At 37.2% G+C, this 24054-nt stretch overlaps 1 long non-coding RNA gene across 2 annotated transcripts in view; it reads right to left on the bottom strand.

Moving 5' to 3' along the window:
- The window catches only part of LOC107144594, a 72122-nt gene that overhangs the window by 45306 nt on the left and 2762 nt on the right, over positions 1-24054 (bottom strand). The window contains exons 2-3 of one of the 2 annotated variants that reach the window (XR_007341519.1): positions 13940-13999; positions 11484-11515 (exon numbers count right to left, since the gene is read on the bottom strand). This is a non-coding gene — a long non-coding RNA (uncharacterized LOC107144594). Of the gene's footprint in view, positions 1-6129; positions 11516-13939; positions 14000-24054 lie in introns of those variants that run through there. The other variant, XR_001503816.2, reaches the window with a different exon arrangement.

Here is a 24054-nt window from a genome sequence, read left to right as displayed (position 1 = left end):
ATCTAAAATAATTAGGACATAGTTTTACAGGCCACAAAAAGTTGCTTAAAGATTTTAAATAGGAAAATAACAGTTTCACCCATGTGATTTAAAAATCTCATTCTGGTATCCAAGAATTGCATTAGTCTTGACTAGAAGTGGGGGGAAAAAAATAGGACATAATCTCAGTGGTCCATGGAAGAGATTAGGTAGGGCTGACTATACAGTGACAATAAGAGGAGGAGAAGCCGCATAGAAAAGATATTTAAGATGAGGCATGGAGGTGGAGGGCTGTAGCATGGGACTCTGGCCTGGGTGACTGGTTGGGTAGCAGGGGATGATGCACAAGTTCAGAGTTAAGAGGATGAGTTCAGTTTTCAAATACTAATTTTGTGATACCTGTGTGATATCAATGGACAATGTCCAGGAGTGGGTGGGGTTGGAGCTCTAAAGAGAAGTCCATATTAGAGATAATGATTTGTCAGTCTTCTACCTACGTCAGAGGTTAGGGCCTACATGTTGTGAGAGGAGTCCTGCAGAGAGCATGGCACAGAGAGAAGACAGTGAGCAACACAACATTTTGCTTGTTTTCTAGTATCTAATTGGTTATAATGGTAACCATCAGGCCTACAACACATTCTCAGGGGGAGAAAGTATACATAAGGATACTTCAAAGAATTTTATGCCTTCAAGATATTAATATTGCAATAAAATAATTTTAAAACATAGAAATTATAATGAGATACCAGCACATTTTTAACCTTTCCCAGTTATGTCATGCTCCTATTTTTGCAGAGCTCAAAGTGGCAGATGTGTAATTACAGTGATATTCTGAGTAGTTGTTCAGGCATAAACAACAGCTTCAACAGCCAGAATCTTATAATTAGGGCCAAGTCCTCAACCACAATTCCCTAAAGTGTGGGATGGGATCAAGTAAAAGCACCAAAGGAACAAACTCTTAGTGAAAAAGAGGCATCTACATGCGTCCTTTCTTCCACTGGTATATTTATTTCTGAATTTTCGTATATTGTTCTGAATACTTTCTGTCAGCATAGCTGATGGAGTAGAAGAGACAGTCAGGGGAGAGAATCCTCTTGCAAATCAAAATGGATCTAGTCATTCAGAAGGAACTCCCTCCTCTCTTGCCACCGTCTCTAGTCTGACCATGGAGGTAATCTATTCCTCCACTTTTTAAAAATATCTGTCTGCATTAATAAGATGCATGAGTATTGCAGTAAAAAGCACGAGAGAAAAAGATGCCAAACTGATAAACGTAAGATGCACAGAAGAACCTAACTGCATAAAATCTGATGCTAAATCCTAACAGGCTCTGCATGTCAGAAATGCCAGATTCCAAATATTCAAGAGAACTTGCATATTCTATCAAATATACACCTCTGTCTACTGGCTTGTTTCTCTCTTGTTAAACTGAGAAAAATAGGAATAATTTATCCAAATTTTCATGTCACATTGATTAATGAATGCTTTTTCAGTGAGGGCTGTGATGAAGTCACTATGTTAAGCTTAGGATGAGGACTGGAGAGAAAAATTGCTCAAATAATTTATAATCTGGTACATGCTAGTGATTTAATAATATCTCAATTGTAATCTTGTCAAAAATCTATCTGCATTTTAAAAGAATTCTGATTCACTTCAGGAAACCAAAAGCATACCTACTGCAAATTCTCCATATTTCCTACTTCTTCTTTTATTTTTCTGGATAAAGCTGTCTATAGAGAATTAGCTTATTTTTCATCGCCTAATTTCAAAAAGGTTTGGAGGTAGCAGCTAAGGATCTTAGGTATAAGTTGAAAAAAAAAAAAAAAAAGATCTGCCTAAGTATAATGTAGAATCCTAATTATCTAGACAATGTGACAAGGCTACAATCTACCACTGGGGGAAAAAAAATAAGTATTCCTGTAGGAAGTCACTCTGCCATTCTAAAGCCTTACTGAATGTAGTTGTGCAGCAAGCTAAGGCTTTAAATCAGGGCTGACGCATGGCTCAATAATAGATGAGCTTCAGGATAATGTAAAGTATCCTACAGGAAGGCCCTCTCCATCCCTCATCCATATTTTACTCTGCTGTTTTGCTAGGCCTTATCTGTACTGGGAAACATTACTCCCAGTTATTACCTCCCAGTTATCTTGGTGGTGCTGAGAAGAGCCCTCATGTTGAGGAGCTGGACAATGCCCTACCTACCTGTGTGGTTCAAGAGAGATGGGGCAGGAAGTGAGTCATCACTCTGAAGTCTTGTGCTAGGACTTGACATGCACAAAACAGATTCTTTGCAGATAAAGGGGAAAGGAAATAAGTGGTGTTGGGTGTGAAAAAAGAAAACGGTAAGAAGCACAAGAGGGATTTTCTGCTCTTACCTGAACGGGTGGCTTCTAATGCTTTGCAAATCCGGAATGGATTTTTATGGGCTGAATGGCTGCCTCTTCATCTGTCTGATAATGAAAGTGAGATGGAATACTAGCCAGTTTAATTAATCACTTCTTCAGCAAACATTTGTTGTGCACCTGTTATATGCCAAGCTCTCTGGGAGCTGGGAGATAGGGGGGAACAAGACAAGATCTCATATTCTGCACTGGGGTAAGATAGGGGGATGAACATTCCAACAGCAGCCTCCTGGTTATCCCAATGCCCCCAAACACATAGTTGGCATTTACTTGATTGTGTGTCCTGGGCCTCCCATTCACTGGCTCTGCCTACATTGGACATGACGAAAGGTCCTCATTCTCAACTCCCAGACACTTGGTTTTAGCCCATGTAATACTCAGTCTCACTTTCTGCCTTATTCACTCCTATGTATTATCTGTAACAGAAACCCCAAAATGAGCAGTTTTTAGGACTTTAAAAAAGAAACGAGGTTCTACCTTGTCCCATTTTTCATTTTTATAGATTTTCCAGATTAGCCATATACTCTGCTCTGCTCAAACTTTGCATCAAGCCCTCAGCTTTTGGTATGTGCCCCGCCCAGTGTTGATTTCTGCATACACTGTTTTCTGTATCTACTATCACAATCAACTGAGATATGACTCCCTCACACTCACTATTCTGATGCCCACCACATGTATTGGTCCTGAGAAATAACAATATCCATCTTTCTCTGCACTGCAGGTTATATTTTGCCTATAAACCCCAGTAGAATGATGCCCATCCATCATGGTCTAAAAAAATCACTTAGTCCTATTGGAATTATTCTCACATAGACAACTGCACTCATCAAAAACTAGAATAACCATAGCTCTTTATACTCCAGGGAGGGTGAAGAAGTGGAAGCCAAAGCCTCTCAAATCCTGCATAAACTGGAGCAAACATGAGTTTGTACCCTGGGCTGGGACATTTGTGAAGCACTCCCCCATAACCTCCAATTTGTTATTGCCTCTGAGGATTTTTTTTAGGCATCATCTATCATGAGAATCATTATAATTTGTGCATGAGATAATTTTGCCCCATAAAAAAAAGTGGTTGGTGCTGGTTGGTGAGCAGCTCTGTGAGGCACTCTGTAATGAGACAAGACCAGAGAGGCAAAGAATTCTTGCCTAGCATCCTTTCCATCTTCAGGGATGGGTACCATGTGCACTGTGACTTTGAATTGGTTTTCATTTCTTCCCAATCCCTTCCTCTTTCCCACTCAATTTAGGACATTTTCTAGGCTGCAAGAGAGTTTGGGGTGGAAACACTGTTCTTAAGACCATAAACTAAGTCAAAGGTACAATCTCTGGGGAACTTCTCTGTGTCAAAGATAATCGGACCCTCCTGGAACTTAATCTACTGGGGAAATTGGGCATAAATTCATAAAGTAAGAAAAAAAAGATGACATAGCACACAAATGCAAATTAAATCCATCCTAGTGCAACTATATATTCTAGAGAGACCTGGAATAGAGATGTAATATAGAGATCACAGTGAAAGAAGGTTTTCTGGTAACGGAATCCTCTCAAGATCATAGTATGGTGCCTCTTGGCACTCCGTAGCATCACAACCGCCAGAAAGGAAAACCAGCCAGGGACGCCAGGGAAAAAATCCAATGTCTGTGACAAGCTGTCAGACAGTCATTAGCATTCCCCAGACCACAGAGGAGCTCAGATTTGAAGGTCTTGCCTGATCAAACACACTTTCTCAGTAATGAACTATTGAGCCAATCCTTGGAATAAAAATCCTATCAGTCTCCTTGGAACAGCACTGTCATTTGAAATACATCCATCTCCTGCTTATGGGCATAGCCCCACGGGGTCCTTTTTCCTTCTAACATTTCAACTATCAAAACAGAAGAAAATGATTTTCTGTAAGGTGAAACTGACGGCTGATCTGTTCTTTCAAACTGGATAACAAAGGCGTTGGTAGTGCTGATGTAATAAATGGTACTTATGTTGATATCTATTTTTGAATAAGAAACTAATGCAGTTTTGAAACAGCGAGTCCAAACAGGAAAAAAATTTTCTTTCTGATAAATTTATTTTGTCCAACTGTGTATTATGTATATACTTTAAATGTGTTTGCATTTTAATTAACAGAAGTCAAACCTTTTTCTGATATGAATCTTAGCATTTTTTTTTACTACATATTACTGTTAACAAAAATATATCCACATTTCCTAAAAGAGGTCACTTATAAATGCCAAGTTTACCTAAGGTAGATTTGAATCTATGAAACAGCATGACTTGGGAATCAGAACAACTGGGCTGCCACACAATTCTTAGATTCTCAAGAGTCCATAATAAATTCTTCACAATTCACCTAGAGTGTATAGCATTGCAATCTGCCTAGACAACAAAATGTTAAGGAACCTGCAGGGTGAATAGCATTATTGGTATTAGTTCCTTATCCAGGTACTAAATTTATTTCTAGGTGTTAAAAGATGCAAGAACCACAGAAGTAGGGGCTGAATTGAACTGTAAGACTGTGATTGTTTGTTTGATTGTATCCTTTGGCTCAATGACCTAGAGGATTATGACGTTGCTGATATTGACATTAGGACATTATGATATTGACATTATGACATTATGATTTTCAGCCAGATTGAGGATTCTAAACACACCTAAGGAAGTACTATTTAAAGTTGAAGAACTTAAAATCTTCTACAGAAAAAATAGACACACTTTGCAGACTCAGGTTGTACGAAAACTTGGGAATTCTCTTATATTCCTAGGTTTTCTAAAATACCACAGACAGAACCCCAAATAGAAATGATAAATTATTTTGCTCATTTTACATAACAATGAGTAACTCGGTTAATTTCCATTTATCATCCCTCATTCACTGGAAATTTAATGGCAGTCCCTTACCATTTTAGCAAGAGGTAGCTAATAGTTTTATTTTGTTAGATACATTTTCAGGAGTATTGTGCTTTATCTGGTGGGTCTCTTCCCAGATGTGCCATATTCTATCTGTTAGAAATGTGCTCTGTTTCAAATATCAAAAAATGCCATGTACAAGGCTTTCATTGAGAATTCCATTCCTTCCATCTTCCAGCTCCTTCTGTCTTTGGTCTTGTAGATTTCCTCTTCATAGTTGCAAGACAAATGCCTAGTCTGCAAGCACCGGACCACTCACGGGGCAGGAAGAAGCAGAGAGTGCAGAGGGGAAGAGCACTGTTCTTGGGGTTGGAAAGAAAGCCTCCAGGGATATTCTACATCTTTCTGGTGTCATATTGCACCTTTAGCTGAAAGCAAGTTCAGGAAGTTCAGTGTTTTGAACTGATGACATTTCTGCCCTTTAAAAAAAATGAGAATTTTGTTTTCCCAGAACCAGGAAAAAAATATAATCTAATAGATAACTAGCCATATTTGATGCAATTTTTTTTCTGAATTTATAACTCCGCAATGGTTGACTTGCCTTCTACCTCCCAGCTTCTCAACTCTTCACTTCCTCTCTCCACTTTCACTTCTTCAGGCTTTCATTATTAGGCCTTTCATTATCTCCAGCTGTCATCTTTTATCTTTCCAGTATATTCAGCTTTCTGTATCTGTGGGTTCTGCTTCTACAGATTCAACCAACTTCAGATCAAAAATAACTAGGATGGGCTGGGGTTGTGGCTCAGTGGTGGAGCGCTCACCTAGCACACACAAGGTTCTGGGTTCTATCCTTAGCACCACATAAAAATGAATTAAAAATGTATTGTGTCCAACTACAACTAAAAAATATTTGAAAAAAATAACCAGGAAAAAAGTTGTATCCATGCTGAACATGTACAGATTTTTCCTCATATCTTAAATAATGCAGTATAACAACTATTTATACAGATTCATATTATATTAGGTAATATAATTTGGAGATGTTTTAAATTATAGGAGGGTTGTGTAAAAGTTACGTGCAAATACCGTGCCATGTTACACAGGGATTTGAGCATCTGGGGATTTTGGTGTCTTTGGATGAGGGGGTTGTCCTAGAACTAATTCCTTACAGATATGAAGGGACAACGGTACTTCGTTGAACAAACCTCTATTCCTTTCCTGTCTCCTTTCTCTGACAGGAGCTGATCCTGATCCAGAATGTTTGTTAGTCAAAAAGACCCCAGAAATAAATGCATGTATCCTCTAAGTCTCATTAAATATTAGGAATTGGCTGAATATTTTATATCTATAAAGATTTATTTCTGTAAAGTTGGTGTGAGTTTGTTGGGAGCTCCTCCAAGGTGGAGAGTATTCAGGTAGGTCTTTGGTTGTGAATCGAGGGGCATAAACTCAAGTGACCCAAGGATATGTTACTGGTCCAAAGACATAGTCCTACTTGAAAACAGGGTGTAAGTGCAGTGTCTTGGAGATTCTGGCAGGAGCAAGACAGTTGGAGATTGAAATAGGATTGTATAAGGGATGTGTCTGTGAAGCATTATAGAACATCTTGCAATATTTGTTGATTTATTAATTAAATTGTGAAGAGTGTATACATCCAAATCTGAATCTACTCTGAGCACTTGCTGTGAGTGGGGAAAGGAAAGTGGCCAGTTTGCTGAAGTGTGCACCCAGGCTTACCCAGATAGCTGAGCAATGATTACATCTAATTGGCAGAGAGGAGCCCTATAGCCACCTGCAGCAGTTGCAGCAATCTGAAAGAACTCTAGTTCCTTTGCTTCCCAGAAGCAAGCTCACACATTCCAGTGGGACTTAGGGATGTGACTGTGAGACAGACTTTCCTCTTAGGAGAAGCAGATTTACTTGGCAGCAAAACTAATTTTGAATCAGACAATCTTTCTAATTTGTCCAACTCTAATAACCAATGTACTCTTGATAAAATGCTACTCATGTAAGGATTGTCCACACTACCTGTGTCCTCTCATGGAGAAGACCTTAAAAATGAATCTGGTACCACATTAGAACATGAAAATAACTGGATAAGTAGAGGGATAATGAGGAAGAGAGAGAGGCTAAGATGTTGGGAGTAGGGACCAACATTTTCAAAAAAGGCTGGCAAATGGATATTGAGGAAGTGCCCATTGGAAGAATATAGCAGGTGAGGTGACACAACTTAATACACTGGACACAGACATGTTGCATCTTCAAGATCCAATCGAGCATAAGAAGAATGTCTATTTGAAATAATTTTGTTCAGCATGTGCTCTTACAATTTAGACCAAGTTACTACATTTGTTTTATATCATTGAGTGATTATGTGAGGCCATAGCTTTTCAAGTTGCTCTTTAACATACATTATATTTTATCAAAACCTATAAGACATGGTTTAAAATGAAAAGCAAACGAAGGCCTTCATCAGATTCACTTACCTTTATGGCAGAGTTTGTGTTGAATTGCTGCTGTTGGAACTTAAGCACCAGATCTTTGGAAAGCTAGACTTGGTTTAGATTTTGAACCCAGCCCTTAACCTTAGGGAAAATTGCATTCTATTTTTCTCAAACTAGGCTTATACAGCATGCATTACAAACCTTTGAGAGGAGATCATGCTTTTTGGATAAATGTAGAATGAAAATATAGTTTATTATAATCCTAAATTAATAAGAACAAATTAAATTATAGTGATATAAAACAATATATTCTGCAGTTTTGTTCAAAGATATCAAAAATATGGAAATTTTTTTGGATATAATTATATTCATGTCATCATCAATTTCTAGTCCTTAGTTTGATGTATATAAGTAAGAAAAATTTCAGATTACATAAGATCTACACCGTCATTTGCCATTTGTAGGATATGCTCGTCAAGTTGACTAGAAAGGTCTAATAACTTTTTGCTAAAATTTACTCACTGAGTTGTAATTCAATAAAATAATCTTTTATATAGAAGACTATCATGGGTAGAATTGGGTTTTATGTTTCCCCAGTAGCTCTAGTATGCTTGGTTTTTCATTTTTGAGGAGAAAAGAGTTATTTGAGAAACCTTTTCTCAAGGCAATATCCTGACTTAGAAGACAGTCTTATTTCTTGTGCTAGAATTTGAATAATATATAAGATGTTTTGTATTCTTTCTTACTATAAATCCCAATTTGTACCACTGTATACCTTCACCTTCAATTAATAAGCACCCAGGAACACCAGCCTCTTGGGTGAGCGAAAGTAAGAGGATTTTACTGATGTTCATAACTGTTACAAATTATGTTGCTGAGGGAAGTAACCTCATTTCTATGTGAAAATGGCTGATGGGCCAGCTGCCAATTCCTTTACAAAAATCATAGAAGAGCAAAAAAAACTCCTGGTGGAATTTTTGTTACTATATAAAGATAGAACATTCTTCATTTTTATAGACAGCAAGTGCATTATATTGTATTATACAAATAGCAACTCATTTAAAAAATATATATAGGCAGTAAAGCTTGACATTTTTCCAGATATAGCAGGGGGTACTATCAGCACAAATTGATCCACACATCCACGTGTTATCTTGATTCTAAGAGAAATCTTGAATAAGATTGAATACATTGATTCCTGTCATAGTGAACTGAAGCACTTCAGAGAAGGAAGGATTCATCTACACTCTCCCCCTTAGATACTGCAAAAATAACAACAGTTCACTGTATCCATTACTACCACATGGCTCAATAAGCTGAATACCTACTTTAAGAGGGATAGGTTTTGCATTCTCTATAATTTGCTTCTAGATATCCTGGATTTTTACCTAAATTTTAAGACAAATTTCATCATTACAAAGGAATATGTTGGTGCTTCTTTGGTACATATTCCTTTCAATACAATTTTAAAAACACATTTCCAATGCTCAGAAATTTATGCTTAATGCTCTTTTCCTTAGCATAAGAATTTGCCACTTGATAGGACCTGATGTGATGTTTCTATCCAGAGCTTTTTGAGTCACACTAACTCACGTGTTCTCAAGGTTTTATTGTGATCAAGTTGCTTCCTGGTTTATTCATAAGAAGTATATCTCCTTACATTAAAAAATTAATATCAGAATTTCAATGTTCAGTTCATATTGCATTTGCTGAGTTCAATCTCTGCTTCACAAGTGAAGTTGAAAGTTCTGGTTCTATATGTCTTTATGACAGGGCACAAAAAAATGATAAAGGTATTGGATTTTGCTATGGAATAAACCAAGCTACGTATTAATAGCTAATGGCTAACAGCTTAAGCAAACCTATCTGGAAGACTGATGTGTCATTATCTGCATATGTATCAGAAAGCACCCCACCAGGTGGCAAAACAGATGAAGACCCAACAGAACAACTCACTGTGAGTCAGCTTACCACCACACACATTATGACTGGTTTTTTTTTTTTTTTTTTTTTTGTATAAACTTTTAACTAATAGTAGTGGGCTGTACTTGATTCAGTTGTATAAATTGAACTAGGAACTAGCAAGATAGCAAGATGTGGGGTGTGTGAATCCCACCACGAAGTCTAAATTTGTGTTCTCCATGGTGAAACCAGGCATGTCTCCCTCTCCAGAGAGGAAAGAGTGCCAATAAATTGCCTTTACTGTAGCGGATTGAAACTGAACATGCACGATCAAGATGCAGTGCAAATTCTATGTGTGTCATCTCAGATGATATTTGGAAATATTTTGTAAACTTACAACTATGAGTATCTGGATGCCCTTTAAGTTTAATCTCCAAATATTTCTATATCACTTACTTGTAGTTGCGTCTGGTAGTAGTACACAGCTTAGGCCTCCATCCTTTTAACCCCCAGAATGCTCAGTTAACTGAACACTGGCATTACTCCATTACTCCAGAATGTCCCTGGAGGGCTTAGCTTTCATCCTTAAGGGTCTATCAAAGTATTCCTGACTTACATAGCGCTATTCCTGAGAAAGTTTAGGTCAGTACTTTTCTTAAAGAAATGTTCTGGGTGCTTTTTCCAGATGCCCCATTGGCTTAATATTTAATCTGGTTTTGAAAACATCTAAACTCAAAAGAGTTTTTCTTCCTGCCTCTGAGTGGTCACATGTTAATTATGTTAACAGGAAAAGTGTTTAACCATGTTATAGAAGGTTACAAACTTCTATAATTAATATTTCATGGGACTGTGGAGTGAATAGAGGAATGTTGAGACCCACAGAATCGGGCAATCAGAGATGGAAAATGGAAATAGAGTACACTTTCTTTTCTCTTTTTTTTTTTTTTTGACATGAGTAGATGTCTTTATAACCTAATCACAATCATGTTAATGACATGATCATACATATTGGCAAATGGGATTCTTGGGCTGCATTTTCCTTGCTAAGAAATAAAACCTCAGTCATGGAGGGTGAGGGCTGAGATGCCTTAGCTTGGAGTTAGACCTTGAGCATGAGAATGTAAAACTAGAGTCGGTCTCTTTGGCTATTTTGTGTCATAGATCTGATTGGTTCAAGTATACAACTTAGAAGTATTAAGTATAAGTATTGAATATCAATTATTAATTATCAAGTATACAAAACAATTATTATGTTCTTTCATGTTCCAAACACTATGGCCAGTAACTTACTTATATGCTCATATTGTTTATCTCTATTTTATAGATATAGAAAGTTAGGCTCAAAACTTTTAATAAATGTACTTAATATTCTCCAGCTGGTAAGAAGATGCACTGGGATTCACACTCAAGAAAATGAATGTCATCTTCATTAGTAAATTGGATTAATTAAGCTACCTTGTAGTTATTGCAAGTATTCACTATTAATATAGGGAGGACTAAGCATTGAGATCTACGTATTTTATCTATTATTAAACTTTGCTTCTCCTAAATGTCTTTTCTACAGACTGAGTTGTCCATTTCATTTCTTTTCCCAACTGTGAATTAAAACTTACTCAATAGTCTCTCTGTTCTGTTTTATTCTTGTGTTAAGTTATTCTGTGTATAATCTACAGTGCACTGTACCTTTACCTATTAGGATTTAAAAATCAAAGCAAGGTAATGTATTTCTTAATGCATTCTTTTTCTTTCAAATTTTGTACCATGAATATGCACTAACTCTTCAAAAAGTAGAGACATTTATCAACATCACTTAAGAAAAGCCTGTTGGAACATACTTGCCTACTATACCTTATCAATAATTTTTCTGTCACATTTATTACCAAAATGCCATCCTTGAATTGTAATACAAGCATACCTTGGAGATATTGAGGGTCCAGTTTGAGAATACTGCAAAGAAACAGATATTGCAATGAAGCAAGTCTCACACATTTTTTGGTTTCTAGTACATATAAAATTTGTTTATGCTATAGGTTGTGTATAGTATGCACATTATGCAGTATGTCTAAAAAACCCAATATTAAAACTACTATATTGCTTTAAAATACTGTACTGATTAAAAAAAAATACTAACAATCCCCCAGGCCTTCAGTCTTTTCTTAATCTTTTTGCTATGGAAGGTCTTGACTACATGTTGGTGGTTACTCACTAAAGAGGACAGTGGTTACTGAAGGTTGGGGTAGTTGTTACAATTTCTGAAAATAAAGCAAAAATGAAGATTGGTACATCAGTGGACTCTTCATGAAAGAGTTTCCCTTTCATGAAAGAGTTCTCTGTCACCTGCATGCTGCTGATAGTATTTTGTCCACAGTGGAACTTCCTTCAAAATCAGACTCCTCTCAAGCCCTACTTTATCAATTAAGTTTCTATAATATTCTAAATCCTTCATTGTCTTTTCAACAATACTCACAACATCTTCACCAGGAACAGATTCTATTTCAAGAAAATAGTCTTTGCTTATCCCTAAGAAGCCAATGCTTTATTCACTTAAGTTTTATCATAGAATTTTAGCAATTCAATAACATCTTCAGACCCCATTTCTAATTCCAGTTCTCATGTTCTTTCTACCACATCTGCAGTTACTTCTTCCACTGAAATCTTGAGCCCTTCAAAGTCATCCTTGCAGATTGGAATCATCTTCTTCCAAACTCCTGTTAATGTTCATATTTTGACCTCCCATGAATCACAAATTCTCTTAGTGGCATCTAGAGTGGTAAATACTTTTTAGAAAGTTTGCAATTTTCTTTGCACATATCCACCAGAGGAAGCACTATCTTTGACAGTTGTAGCCTTATGAAATGTATTTTTTAAATAGTAAGGCTTGAAAGTTGCAGAATAGCTTTTGTGTTAGTGGGCATACAGTAGCATTCATCTCATTGTATATCTCTGTGAGGGCTCTTGGGTGACTGGGTACATTATCAATGAGCAGTTATATTTTAAAAGGAATCTCTTTTTTTTTTTTCCTGAGAAATAGATCTCAAGAGCACATTTAAAATGTTCAGTAAACCATGTTGTAAAGAGAAGAGCTACTTCTGGGCTTTGTTGTCCCATTTATAAATCATGAGAAGAGAAGATTTAGTATAATTCTTAAGGGCCTTAGGATTTTGGGTATGACAAATGAGAACTGGTTTCAACTTAGTGGTTTGATGCAGCACGTAACTAACAAGAGAGCCCATCTTTTGAAGCTTTGAAGCCAGTTATTGACTTCTCTAGCTATGAAAATCCTGCATAATCTTCTGAGATAAAGCCGTTCATCTATATTAAAAGCCTGCTGCCTGGTTCAATCACCTTTATCGGTGATCTTAGCTGAATCTTCTGGGTAATTTGCTGTGGTTTCTACATTACCATCTTCTGCTCCACCTTGCTCTTCTGTGTTATGGAGATGGCTTCTTAAACCTTAGGAACCAACCTCTACTGGCTCCAGACTGTGCTTCAGCAGCTTCCTCAGTTCTCTCAAACTTCATAGAGTTGAAAAGGCTTTGGCTTAAGGGAGTGTTGCGACTGCTTTGATTTTTCTATTCACACCATTAAAACTTTCCATATCATCACAACGCTATTTTACTTTCTTATCATTCATGTGTCCCCTGAAGTAGAACTTTCATTTTTCTTCCTTCCTTAATTTCTCTTTGTGCTCACAACTTGGCTGTTTGGTGAAAGAGTTCTAGATTTCAGCTTTTCATGTTTCAACAGTTTCCTTCACTCCATGATGTCTATCTAGATTGATAGGAAGATCCATACACCTCTCACTTTTTTTCACTTGAATACTTAAGACACCCTTGTAGGGTTATCAGTTGGTCTAATTTCAGTATTTTTGTACTTCAAGCAAGAGGGAGGACTGAGGGGAGAGGGGGAGATTGAGGAATAGCTGGTTGGCACTGTCAGAACACATACAACATTTATGAATTAAGTTCACCATTTTATATGGGTGTGGTTCATAGTACCCCAAAACAATAGTGACATCAAAGGTAACAGATCAGATTGCCATAACAAATATAATAACGCAAAGTTTTAAATAGGGAATTACAAAAACATGACATAAATTGATCACATTATTTGAAACATGGTTCCCGTAGATTTGTTTGACACAGGATTGTCACAAATCTTCAATTAAACACACACACATATAAACACTCACAAACAATATCGGAAAAACTCAATAAAGAGAAGCACAGTAAAGTAAGATATGCCTGTTTAGGGATTTTAGGATTGGTAAATTCCTTAGAGGTTAGGCTTATGTTTTTAAACATATTTGGTACTTAAAGAGCAGTATTTTCATGCAGAAAGTATTTGTGTAGTAGAATCTTGCTAACTTACGAATATCTCTGGAAATGCCAACAGCCACCTGAAAAATCCTCAATGGTTGACACAACAGACCTGTGAAGAAGAATAGCTATTTGTTAAGAGTGGAAAACTTCTTTAAGACATAGTTGATTTAATATTTAGACTAAACTTTGACAGATGTGTATCAAAAGCTAACACCATCACTTCAAGAACTCTTTAGTTGAGAAAACTACCAGTACCTATTTCAAATACCAGTTTTTTCCTCAGTTCTTGGCTCTTAAAATCTCCAGCCATCCCTGTAATCCTGATCTATGTGTGCTTTCAAGTCTTTCCTCTTGGCTAGCCAACAGTGTGGATTCAGGCCTGGTGAGAGTTAGGATGGAAAGAGTACAAGGGAGAATGGAAGGATAATCTGATATGGAATCAGACTTTAAATTACTCTTCTATTTATTTCTCCCAGATTCCCCAGATAGCTGCCCTATTAAGTCTATATCACCTTGACAGACAGATATCATTCATTTCACTATCAGCACAACCCAGGGATTTTATGTGGATATTTCTGCTTTATAGGTGAGAAACTTAAGGCTCAAGAATTACTTGCTCTAAACCTCAGCTCAGACAACCCCTCTTCTGTGAAGCCCCTACTGGTTCATTTCTCTATATGTGCTGGCCCATAATTAGTAAATTCATTCAACAAATGACTTAATTTTTTACTTTCATGAAGCTGGGCCCTTATTCTTTACAAGTAAAACGTAGAACTCAAAAAATGGGTGAAACCCACCTTCAACCATTCTCTACCATCTTGATCTCTTATAAGGAGACACTAGTAAGTAATAACAAGGCTTGAGTAGTTTGGGGCCATTGGGGTATCAGCAGGTTTCTCAGGACTAGGCATAGATGGTGCCCAAAGACAGATTTGCCTGCTCCATCACAGTTCTGGTTCATTTTCTTCCAAAAGCCATGTGGGAAATTGTTCTGATGATTTCAGGTCAGATAGTTGGTCAGAGAATAGACAGTTATTGACTGCATCTCAGATTCAGTCTCTTATCTTGGGTTGCAAAACTAGCCCAACTTAGTCCCTGCCTTCTAAGAAATCCAGTTTATGTATTAAAAGATAAAATGTTTGTACTAAAGTAGTTGTAACACAAGTCCATGAGACGCACAGAGAAGAGTGGTGGGATTTGCTGAAGGTGTCTGCCTTGAGCCTGGAGAGAGATAGTAGGACTTGAACAGTAGAGATGGGGAATGTGGAAGGGACAAAACAGACCCCAAAGGGATGTGTGATCTGGAAACACCATAGGTATGGGGGAATGGAGGCTGTCGGCGAGGTCAACCTGAAGCATGTGGCCGGGTTTCCCCCCAAAGGAACAAAGGAACCCTAGCTCACAGAGACTCATTCTTCATCTATACAGCACAAGGAGTAAAAACCACTAGGGTGGGGAAATAGAGGAGCAAGTGGTTATTTCCCCCACAGATTCTTCTGAAAGTGACTTGGCAACTGTGATTTTTATAGGAAAAATATGTCAGTTTTAGTGATGAGCAGAGGATGACCAGATTCAAATAAAATCTTTGATTCATTACATGAGATTTCTTTTCCTCCAGGTGAACAATTAGCCCTTTTGATGTTGGAGCAGTTGTAGAAAACTGAATTTAGAGTCCTTTGTTTGTTGTTTGCTTTTCAGTTTATAAAAAGCTTGCCCTAAGGTAAGAAACATCTGTTCAGAGAGTCTGGAGAAAACAGACTTTTATTTCTTCATATGCTCAATGAGCTGCTGATTTTTGCTGCAAAATATCAAACTGGGATATAAAGAGGATGAAGTGAAAAAGAAAAGGTCAGAAAACTTGTGCTTTGGGCATTCCCGGTGAATGCATATTAAAGCTATACATGGGTCATGCTGTGTAAAACATACAATAGAGAGTTATATTCATCAGAAGAATATTAGATTCTAAATTTGAGGGAACACGAATTCTAATTTTATGAAAGAAACTCATTGTCTACTTTCTCCTTTTAAATGGCAGAATATTATTTATTGAGGATAAATAGTTATTTCTCTGCTCTATTTAATCCTCATGCAGCAGATGAATTCAAGGTAGGTTTAAAGAAGAGAACATCAAGCAAGCTGTGAAATGAACCTGGGAGAAAATACACTGGAGTAAACTTGGAGAGATCTGTTTTACCCCCTGATCTTTAGAAATGGACTTTTCTTTTCAACATTTTGGATTCTGACTGAGGGAATGAGATGGTGCTATAATCCAGTAACCTCACAAAACACAAGTTCCCAAAGTGTTAGGGACCACCCCTGTCTTCTGGGATCCTACAGATGACATTGTGAACACCCCCTACTGTGTTCATGCATTGTGCTGCAGGCTGTGGACAGGAGAGAGGTGACGTGACTCCTCAGTGAACCTGCACACAGCTTTCTGTGCATAGGAGCACGTCCAAAGCTGGAAACATCAGATGACTGTAAGGTTAGGATGAAGACACTCTAAGTTAGAAGATATTCTAAGTGGGAAGTCAAAGATTTTGGACAAACAGATTAAATTCACACACACACACACACACACACACGTATGTTAAGGTGTGTTCTGATATGCAGAATTATCAAATTTATAAAAAGTTGTATAAATGAATATAGGTAAGCATTTTCAGAGACCCCGAGAGCTGCTATCCTGTCAGCAGGTCCTATGCAAGCCACGTGAAAAATGAATGCAATTTTGGTTGCTCCTTCTTGTCTACACATCCAATATTTCCTGATTTGTTTACAAATATGGGTTTTACAATCTGGTGTATATTTGCCAACAAAAAGCTTATGGGCATGTTTTCTCTGGATTTATTCCTTATTATTTTATGGCATGTCTAACATCAACATATCCGTGGGGAATATGGTAACACGGGAGCAATACAGATGTCTTTCCATTTGTTGATATCACCAAAAAGTGGAAGATACATTGACCAGGGAGAAGAAGCTTTGTGACCTTACAATGGGAGTACTTAAGACTTTAGCTGGGTCCTTGTTTAAAAAGTAAATCATCTAGGCCCCACCAATAGAAATTCCCATTGTATTCTAAATTAGTACTATGTACAGCAAGACATTCTTTCAACTCTAAGTAACAAAACATCTAACAATCATTTAGTTATCTCACACAATTCTCCTAGGAATGTGGCTTGTATCCAGAGAGTCAGTTTCTTTATCTTCCTGTCTTGTCTTCTGGGCGTGTTAGCCTATCACGTAGAGATGACTTGGTGGCTACTGGTGACTGGTGCTCCCTGAAGCACATCCTCCCACTGCCTTGCCCAAGGAGTGGCACAGACAGTTCTCCTTGTGTGACTTCCTCTTTCTTTGAAAAAACAAAAACAAAAACTTTTCCCAGAATTTCCCTATTCCTGGAAGTGTTTTGTTATACATTTTTGGGCAAAGCTGACACTGGTTGCCTCTTGCTCCAAGGAGATGGGAATGATTATATTGAGTCAGAGCTTTCCAGAGAAACAGAACCAGTAGGATGGATTTACATAGAGATGGTCCAACTTATGATGGTTCAATTTATGATTTTTTGACTATATAATGATATCAAAATGACATGCATTCAGTGAAAACCATTTTTCAAATTTTGAATTTAGACCTTTTCCTGGCTACTGATGTGCTGTACAATACTCTCTTCTGATGGTGGGCATCAGCAGCCACAGCTCCCAGGTAGCCATGTGATCATGATGGTAAACCCCAAACATGCCACAGTGTAACAGAGCATTCCCATCATGCAACCGTAAATTTTATTTTAATTTTTTATTTGTTATTTTTATTTATACATGGCAATAGAATGTATTTTGACATATTATACATACATGGAGTATAACTTCCCATTCTTGCAGTTATACACGATGTGGAGTTTCACTGGTCACATATTCTTATATGAATATTAGGAAAGTAATATCTAATTCATTCTACTGTCTTTCCTATTTCCATTCCTTCTCCCTTCCCTTCATTCCTTTGTCTAATCCAAAGTACTTTTTTTCTTCTATACCCACCCTGCTTATTGTGTGTTACCATCCACATGTCAGAACATTCAGCCTTTGCTTTTTGGGGATTGGCTTATTTCACTTAGCATGATAATCTCCAGTTCCATCCATTTATGGGCAAATGCTATAATTTCATTGTCATGGATGAATAGTATTCCATATTGTATACATACCACATTTTCTTTATCCATTTATCTGTTGAAGGGGGTACCTAGGTTGGTTCCATAGCTTAGCTATTGTGAATTGAGCTGCTATAAAAATTGATGGGGCCGTGTCAGTATAGTATGCTGATTTTAAGTCCTTTGGGTATATGCTGACAAGTGGGATAGCTGGGTTGAATGGTGGTTTCATTCCAAGTTTTCTAAGGAATCTCCATACTGCTTTCCAGAATGGTTGCACCAATTTGCAATCCCACCAGCAATGTATGAGTGTACCTTGTTCTCCACATCCTTGCCAAAGTATATTGTTACTTGTATTCTTGATAATTGCCATTCTAACTGGAGTGAGATAGAATATCAGTGTAGTTTTAATTTGCATTTCTCTAACTGCTAGAGATGTTGATCTTTTTTTCAGTTTATTGACCAATCATATTTCCTCTTCTGTGAAGTGTCTGTTCAATTCTTTAGCCCATTAATTGATTGGGCTATTTTTTATGTTTTTTTTTTTTTTGAGTTCTTATATATCTTGGAGATTAAAGCTTCATCTGAGATGCAGGTAGCAAAGATTTTTCTCCCATTCTATAGGCTCTCTCTTCAGTTTCTCTACTGTTTCCTTTGCTGTGAAGAAGCTTTTTGGTTTGCTGTCATCCCATTTATTGATTCTTGATTTTACTTCTTGTGCTTTAGGAATCTTGTTGAGGAAGTTGGTGCCTATGATAGCTCACGCCAGCAAGTAGTAGGTGTACAATAAGTTTTGGATCTCAGTCTACCCACTTCTTATGCCAGATGGCTTTAGAAGCAGATTCTGCTTCCTTCTACAGAGATTTCTTTTTCAAAACAGTACACTTGTTTGTCTTGGCTGCTGTACTAGTTTTCTATTGCTGCAGTAACAAAGTACCACCAATTTAGCAACTTTTAACAGTGCTGTTCATTATCCCAGTCCTGTGGGTTATAGGTCTCGGTAGGATGGACTAGTTTCTATACTCGGTCTCACAGGCCCAAATCAAAATGTTAACTATGCTGGAGGCTTGAGTAAATAATCCACTTTTGAGCTCATTTAGGTTGTTGACTGATTTTAGTGCCTTGTGGTTGTAGCACTGATGAATGCCAACTGAGGTCCCCTTTCTGCTCTTGGGGGCCAATCACCTTCCTTCTTATATCATCCTTTCCATCTTTGAAGCAGTAACAGTGTGTCAAGTCCTTCTCAAGCTGTAAGAGTGACTTCCTCTTCTGTTCCCAGTTGGAAAAGCTATTTTTAAACTATGTGGATATTCCAGGATCATCTCTTTATCTTAAGGTAAATTGTACTTTACAACAGCACAACCATAGAGTGATGTATCATCATAGTCATGGGTTCTAGGATTCTAGGGATTAGAACAGAACATATTTGGAGGAATACTGTAAAAATTCTGCCTACTATAGCTGCCCCTCCACTTCCTCACCTTTTTCTCCCAGTGGCTCTCATTTGTCCTACAATCTGGTTATTGCTGGTATTTAGCAATCCTCCAGAGAAGTGGAGAACCTAACACGTCTTTTATTGCAGCTCTGTGTGAGTATAATTATGTACCATACTAGGCAAACACCAGGGCTCGATGGGGAATAAAGCCGGCTTTGCCTATGTGCTCTGACCATGGATGTGGAGGAATGTGGTTCCTCCAGATTGTGAGCTGGCCTGACCTCGAGGGGCTGAAGGCATCAGGTATTCAAGCCTAGGGATTTCAGTTGGACACAAAATGATAATGAGTAAGAAGGAACAGTTTAATCCAAGAGCCAGGTGAATGACATAAGCAGGCACCACAGGGTTTCAGAATTAGGAATGAAAAGGATTTCGGGGTAGATGATCCTGAAGAATCTTTCTATGACCATTCCAATCACACCAGAGAGCAGGCAGCCAGCCACTCCCTCTTTCCTTAACTCAATCCTACTTTTCCCAGAAGCCTGACTCCATGTAGACAATCTGAATTTACTCTTTTGTAGCAAGCCACACCTTAAGGTTGTCCAGAGCATTTTTTGAAAATTCCTAGGCCAGCATTGTTTTAGTTTGAGTTTTAATTTTCAAACTGGGGAAAATTTAAGTATTTTAAATCAAAGCTTTATAAAGAGATGTACTGGTAGTGGGAGTGTCTAGAATAATCTTGAAAAGTCAAAACAACTACGGGTCTGAAGACAATTTTCATGGCCACTTTTTTTTTTTTTTAACTGTGATTCTACAGTAGACACCGTGGTATGGGATCCAGACACCCTTCAAGTTTGAGGCTCTCATTCTTCAGCTGCTAAAAGTGTTGGGTTCTTATCTGAGCACTTGTCTGGAAGGGAAATTGGCCTCTGAGAGTTATCCTGTCCAAGTTCATGGCCCCTTCATGGGTAGGCTTCCTCCAATGACGGGTAAACGTTTGGCTATAAAGGTCACTAAGCCTTACTTCAAGCAAAGTAAAAATGAAGGACTATCCAAGCATTAGCCTTTCTCTAGGTCAGTGACTTAGGCCTTTGTTACATTTGCTTCTCAATTCAACACCTGCCTCCGCCCAATCCTGCTCCCTTGACCTCCATGTGGGTGTTAACCCAGTGGCATTTACCACAACCTCCTGCACACTCACCTTTGGCTGGCAACAGATTCTGAGGTCCCATCTGAGATAGTTTGCCAGAGGCCTTTACAGTAGGTGCATCTCTGTATTTAGATGCACATGTGTGTTTTTTGAGTTGAATTTGAGAAAAGGCAAATGAATTAGCAGATTAAAATATGATTCAAAAGTACAGTTTGGGATTTTAAAATCTCGATATGAGCTTCAATTATTTTTAAGATCTTAATTTCATTCCCAAGAGTTTTAAAAGGAAATATTGGAAAGGTGAAAATTTCAGAGGTCATAAATACTATAATGTGCTAGATATATCATGATTTGGCACAGCTGAGATGAGGGGTAAATTGTCAATCATATATAGATACCTAAGCTATGGCATTTAGAAAATAATGGCACTATTTCAAAGTTCAAATTGGTAATATTTAATAATGTTCCACCACCTTTTAAAAAATAATTCAAGGAAATCATCATACTCCTTGAGACTTGTTTACATATCTATTTCATATCTTAAAATACAATTCTATAGATACGTCCTGGTCTGATAACCTTGGTTTTCATAGAAATTCGGATAGTTTTTTAAAAAAAGTGCTTTTTAGCCCAACATTAAGCAGGACATAAAGTGCTCTTAAATGTCAGAAATTAAAGTCAGCTGTAGGTGAGGGGAAGGTTCTGGTTTCCAGTGGTACATTTTGGTTAAAAAATTGGCTTTAAGATTCTTTAAAATGTGAAATATAGAGAAAGAGGGAATTATCAGGGGTGAAAAATTATTCTTTTAAGTCATAAATACTATATGAATGGCTACATTTTAAACAAACACTGGAAGCAGAGTATGTAAATAATTCAGTGGTTTTAAAGCAAGGTTTCATACGATATATGGTAGAATAATCTGGAATGATTTTTAAAATTCAGATTCTCCAGCTCCACTCCAGACATCTGCCACCCAGGATTCTAGACTGTCACTGGCACAGCAGATGATTCCTGGCATAACAGGATGATTAGCTTTAGGGCTGGAGGAGCCTTCAAAGGTAAATTCAGCTCAGACCCCTTGGATTGGATCTAAAGCACATGGGTATGTTACAATATACATTTTAAGTAATGGTCTGAGATCCTTTGAGTTGAAAAATATTTATGGATGACCTATTCTCTGCAAACCTCTAAGGAATATATAAAGTGGAATGCAAAGTAATTCTTGTCCTCTGTCATCCAATTTTCAACTAAATATGTAATTTAACCTTTTCCCAATTCTGTGTTTTTATTCTTCATGAAGGTTGCCTCCTGGAAATCATTAAATACAATGCTCATAAAGTTCCAACTAACAATTTTATTTATTGTTCTGAATTCATTTCCCAAATCTAAGATCAAGACCAGTGTGTTGAATGAGTTGGTAAATAGGACTATTACAGTTTACTTTGTTATCAAACCTGAAATCATATCAGACACATGACTTTAATATTCAAAATAAAAATTAGCATATTGACAATATATGTGCTAATGTTCTACATGCTGTATGCCACAATCCTATTGATAATATGAGGATGTCCCAGTACATTAATTGTTCCAGGGAATTCTTAGATCTATAAACTTAAGGCTTGAGCTCTAAGCAAGAAAAGCTCAAAGCTGGGGTCTGTCTGTCTTTCTGTAAATATGTTTATGTTCAGATATATTTATGTACATCTGTACATCTATAACCTAGTCCATATTTTAAGACTTTAGAAACTGGAATGATATCTGTCTAGAAGATACCTTAGGATTTTCTATTTAAATAAAGACTCGAAGGTTTCTCTCAAATATAGCTTTTAATGAATTTAGATCTGTAAGGCATGTTTAGTTAGCTTGCTTCTAAGACTCAACAGTGCTGAAAAAATGCAAAAGAATTTTCTCAGTACTTGTAATTAAGATATTAAGTTTGAAGCCACATTGAAGTAGAATAGCTAAGGGATTAAGTATAAATTTATCCTCCCTTCTAAGATCACATAGGTTTGCTCATCCCTGATTGTCTAAAAGGAAATGATTTTATTGGGTTGATTACTATTTAATATAATGTGGGCGTTCTACACATTGCAGGAATTAAGGTGGGACTTAGTTTGGTTCTCTGAGAACAATTCTTTGTTGAACCCTATAACTTTGCTAAGAAGTCAGTCACAGAAAGTGAATGGGGTTCTTGGTTTGTCAATTTTGTAAATGCCATTGCCACTGGAGGACTTGGGTAGAACAGATGTCATGGTTTCCATAAGGTGAGAAATGGATTCATTCTTCCTACTCATAAGGCTACTGAGAAGTATGATGTACCTTCCAAAGATGGCATTCAATCCAAAATAATAAAACAAGAAAACATAAATGAATAACAACAGTATATCTAGAATGAAAGGCAATCCAAATAATGGAGTTATCAACATGGATACTACAATGATTATGCTTAATATGTTGAAGGAAATGAAGATTGAGAATATTGCCGGAAACCTAGGAATTACTTTTTAAAAATGAGTAGAGGAAAGGGACCAAGGGATAAGAGGAGGGGAGGAAAAGGTGAAATACCAAGGAATGATATTGGCACATTATATTTTGTGCATGTATAAATATGTAATACAGATCACATTATTATGTACAACTATAATGCACCAACGAAAAAATAAAATGAAAATTCTAGAATTAAAAATTAGATAAATGAAGAACCAAACTCAATAGATAAGGTTAATAGTGGATAGAAGCTACCAACAAAACTTTTTGTTATAGAAATCACTGGGTGACCTCCCTGAAACTCTAATCTCATGAAAATCTTGGCTTCCAAAAGGCAATTTCATTTGCTCTGGAGAGATCACCTGGCAGGGCTTTAAGTAAATAGGCATTTGTCATCCTTGAGTTGCTCTTCACTTGTAAGCACTTGTTCCTAAGTGCTCATTTTGGTTTGACATGTTTGATGCATGTCATGCCTCCTAATGCTTGAGTTGGAGGAGTCCTCTCTAAACAGTGAGCTCCTGGTGGTGAGACTGTATCTTTTTCTCTTTGCAACCAAAGACCAACAAAGTAACTAGGGGCAAAAAACAGTAACTGATATGAATATAAGAACTGGATTTGAAGAGTAGGGGGAAACTGTGTATGAGGGGGAAACTGGTTAATGAGAAACACTTGAAATAAATACACCTTAGGTAAAGGCTTGACTTCAGGAACACTTGGAAGAAAGTTGCTTCTCCTCTCAAGCATAGTTTACTGCCTGTGCTTCACTTAGCTCCTCACCACCACCCTCAGACTGGCTAGTCCTTCCTTCATATCAGAGATCCTCTTCTTGTTGCAGAAAGATATTGTGTTTGTTCTCACAAACATAGTATCTGGGGTTGGGGGAAATTTGGGAATCAATCTAACAAAAGAGGTAAAAGACTTCTACAGTGAAAACTACAG

Source organism: Marmota marmota, unplaced genomic scaffold (assembly GCF_001458135.2).
Source record: "Marmota marmota marmota unplaced genomic scaffold, marMar, whole genome shotgun sequence".
NCBI lineage: Eukaryota > Metazoa > Chordata > Mammalia > Rodentia > Sciuridae > Marmota > Marmota marmota.
This window is presented reverse-complemented; position numbering and strand designations above follow the sequence as displayed.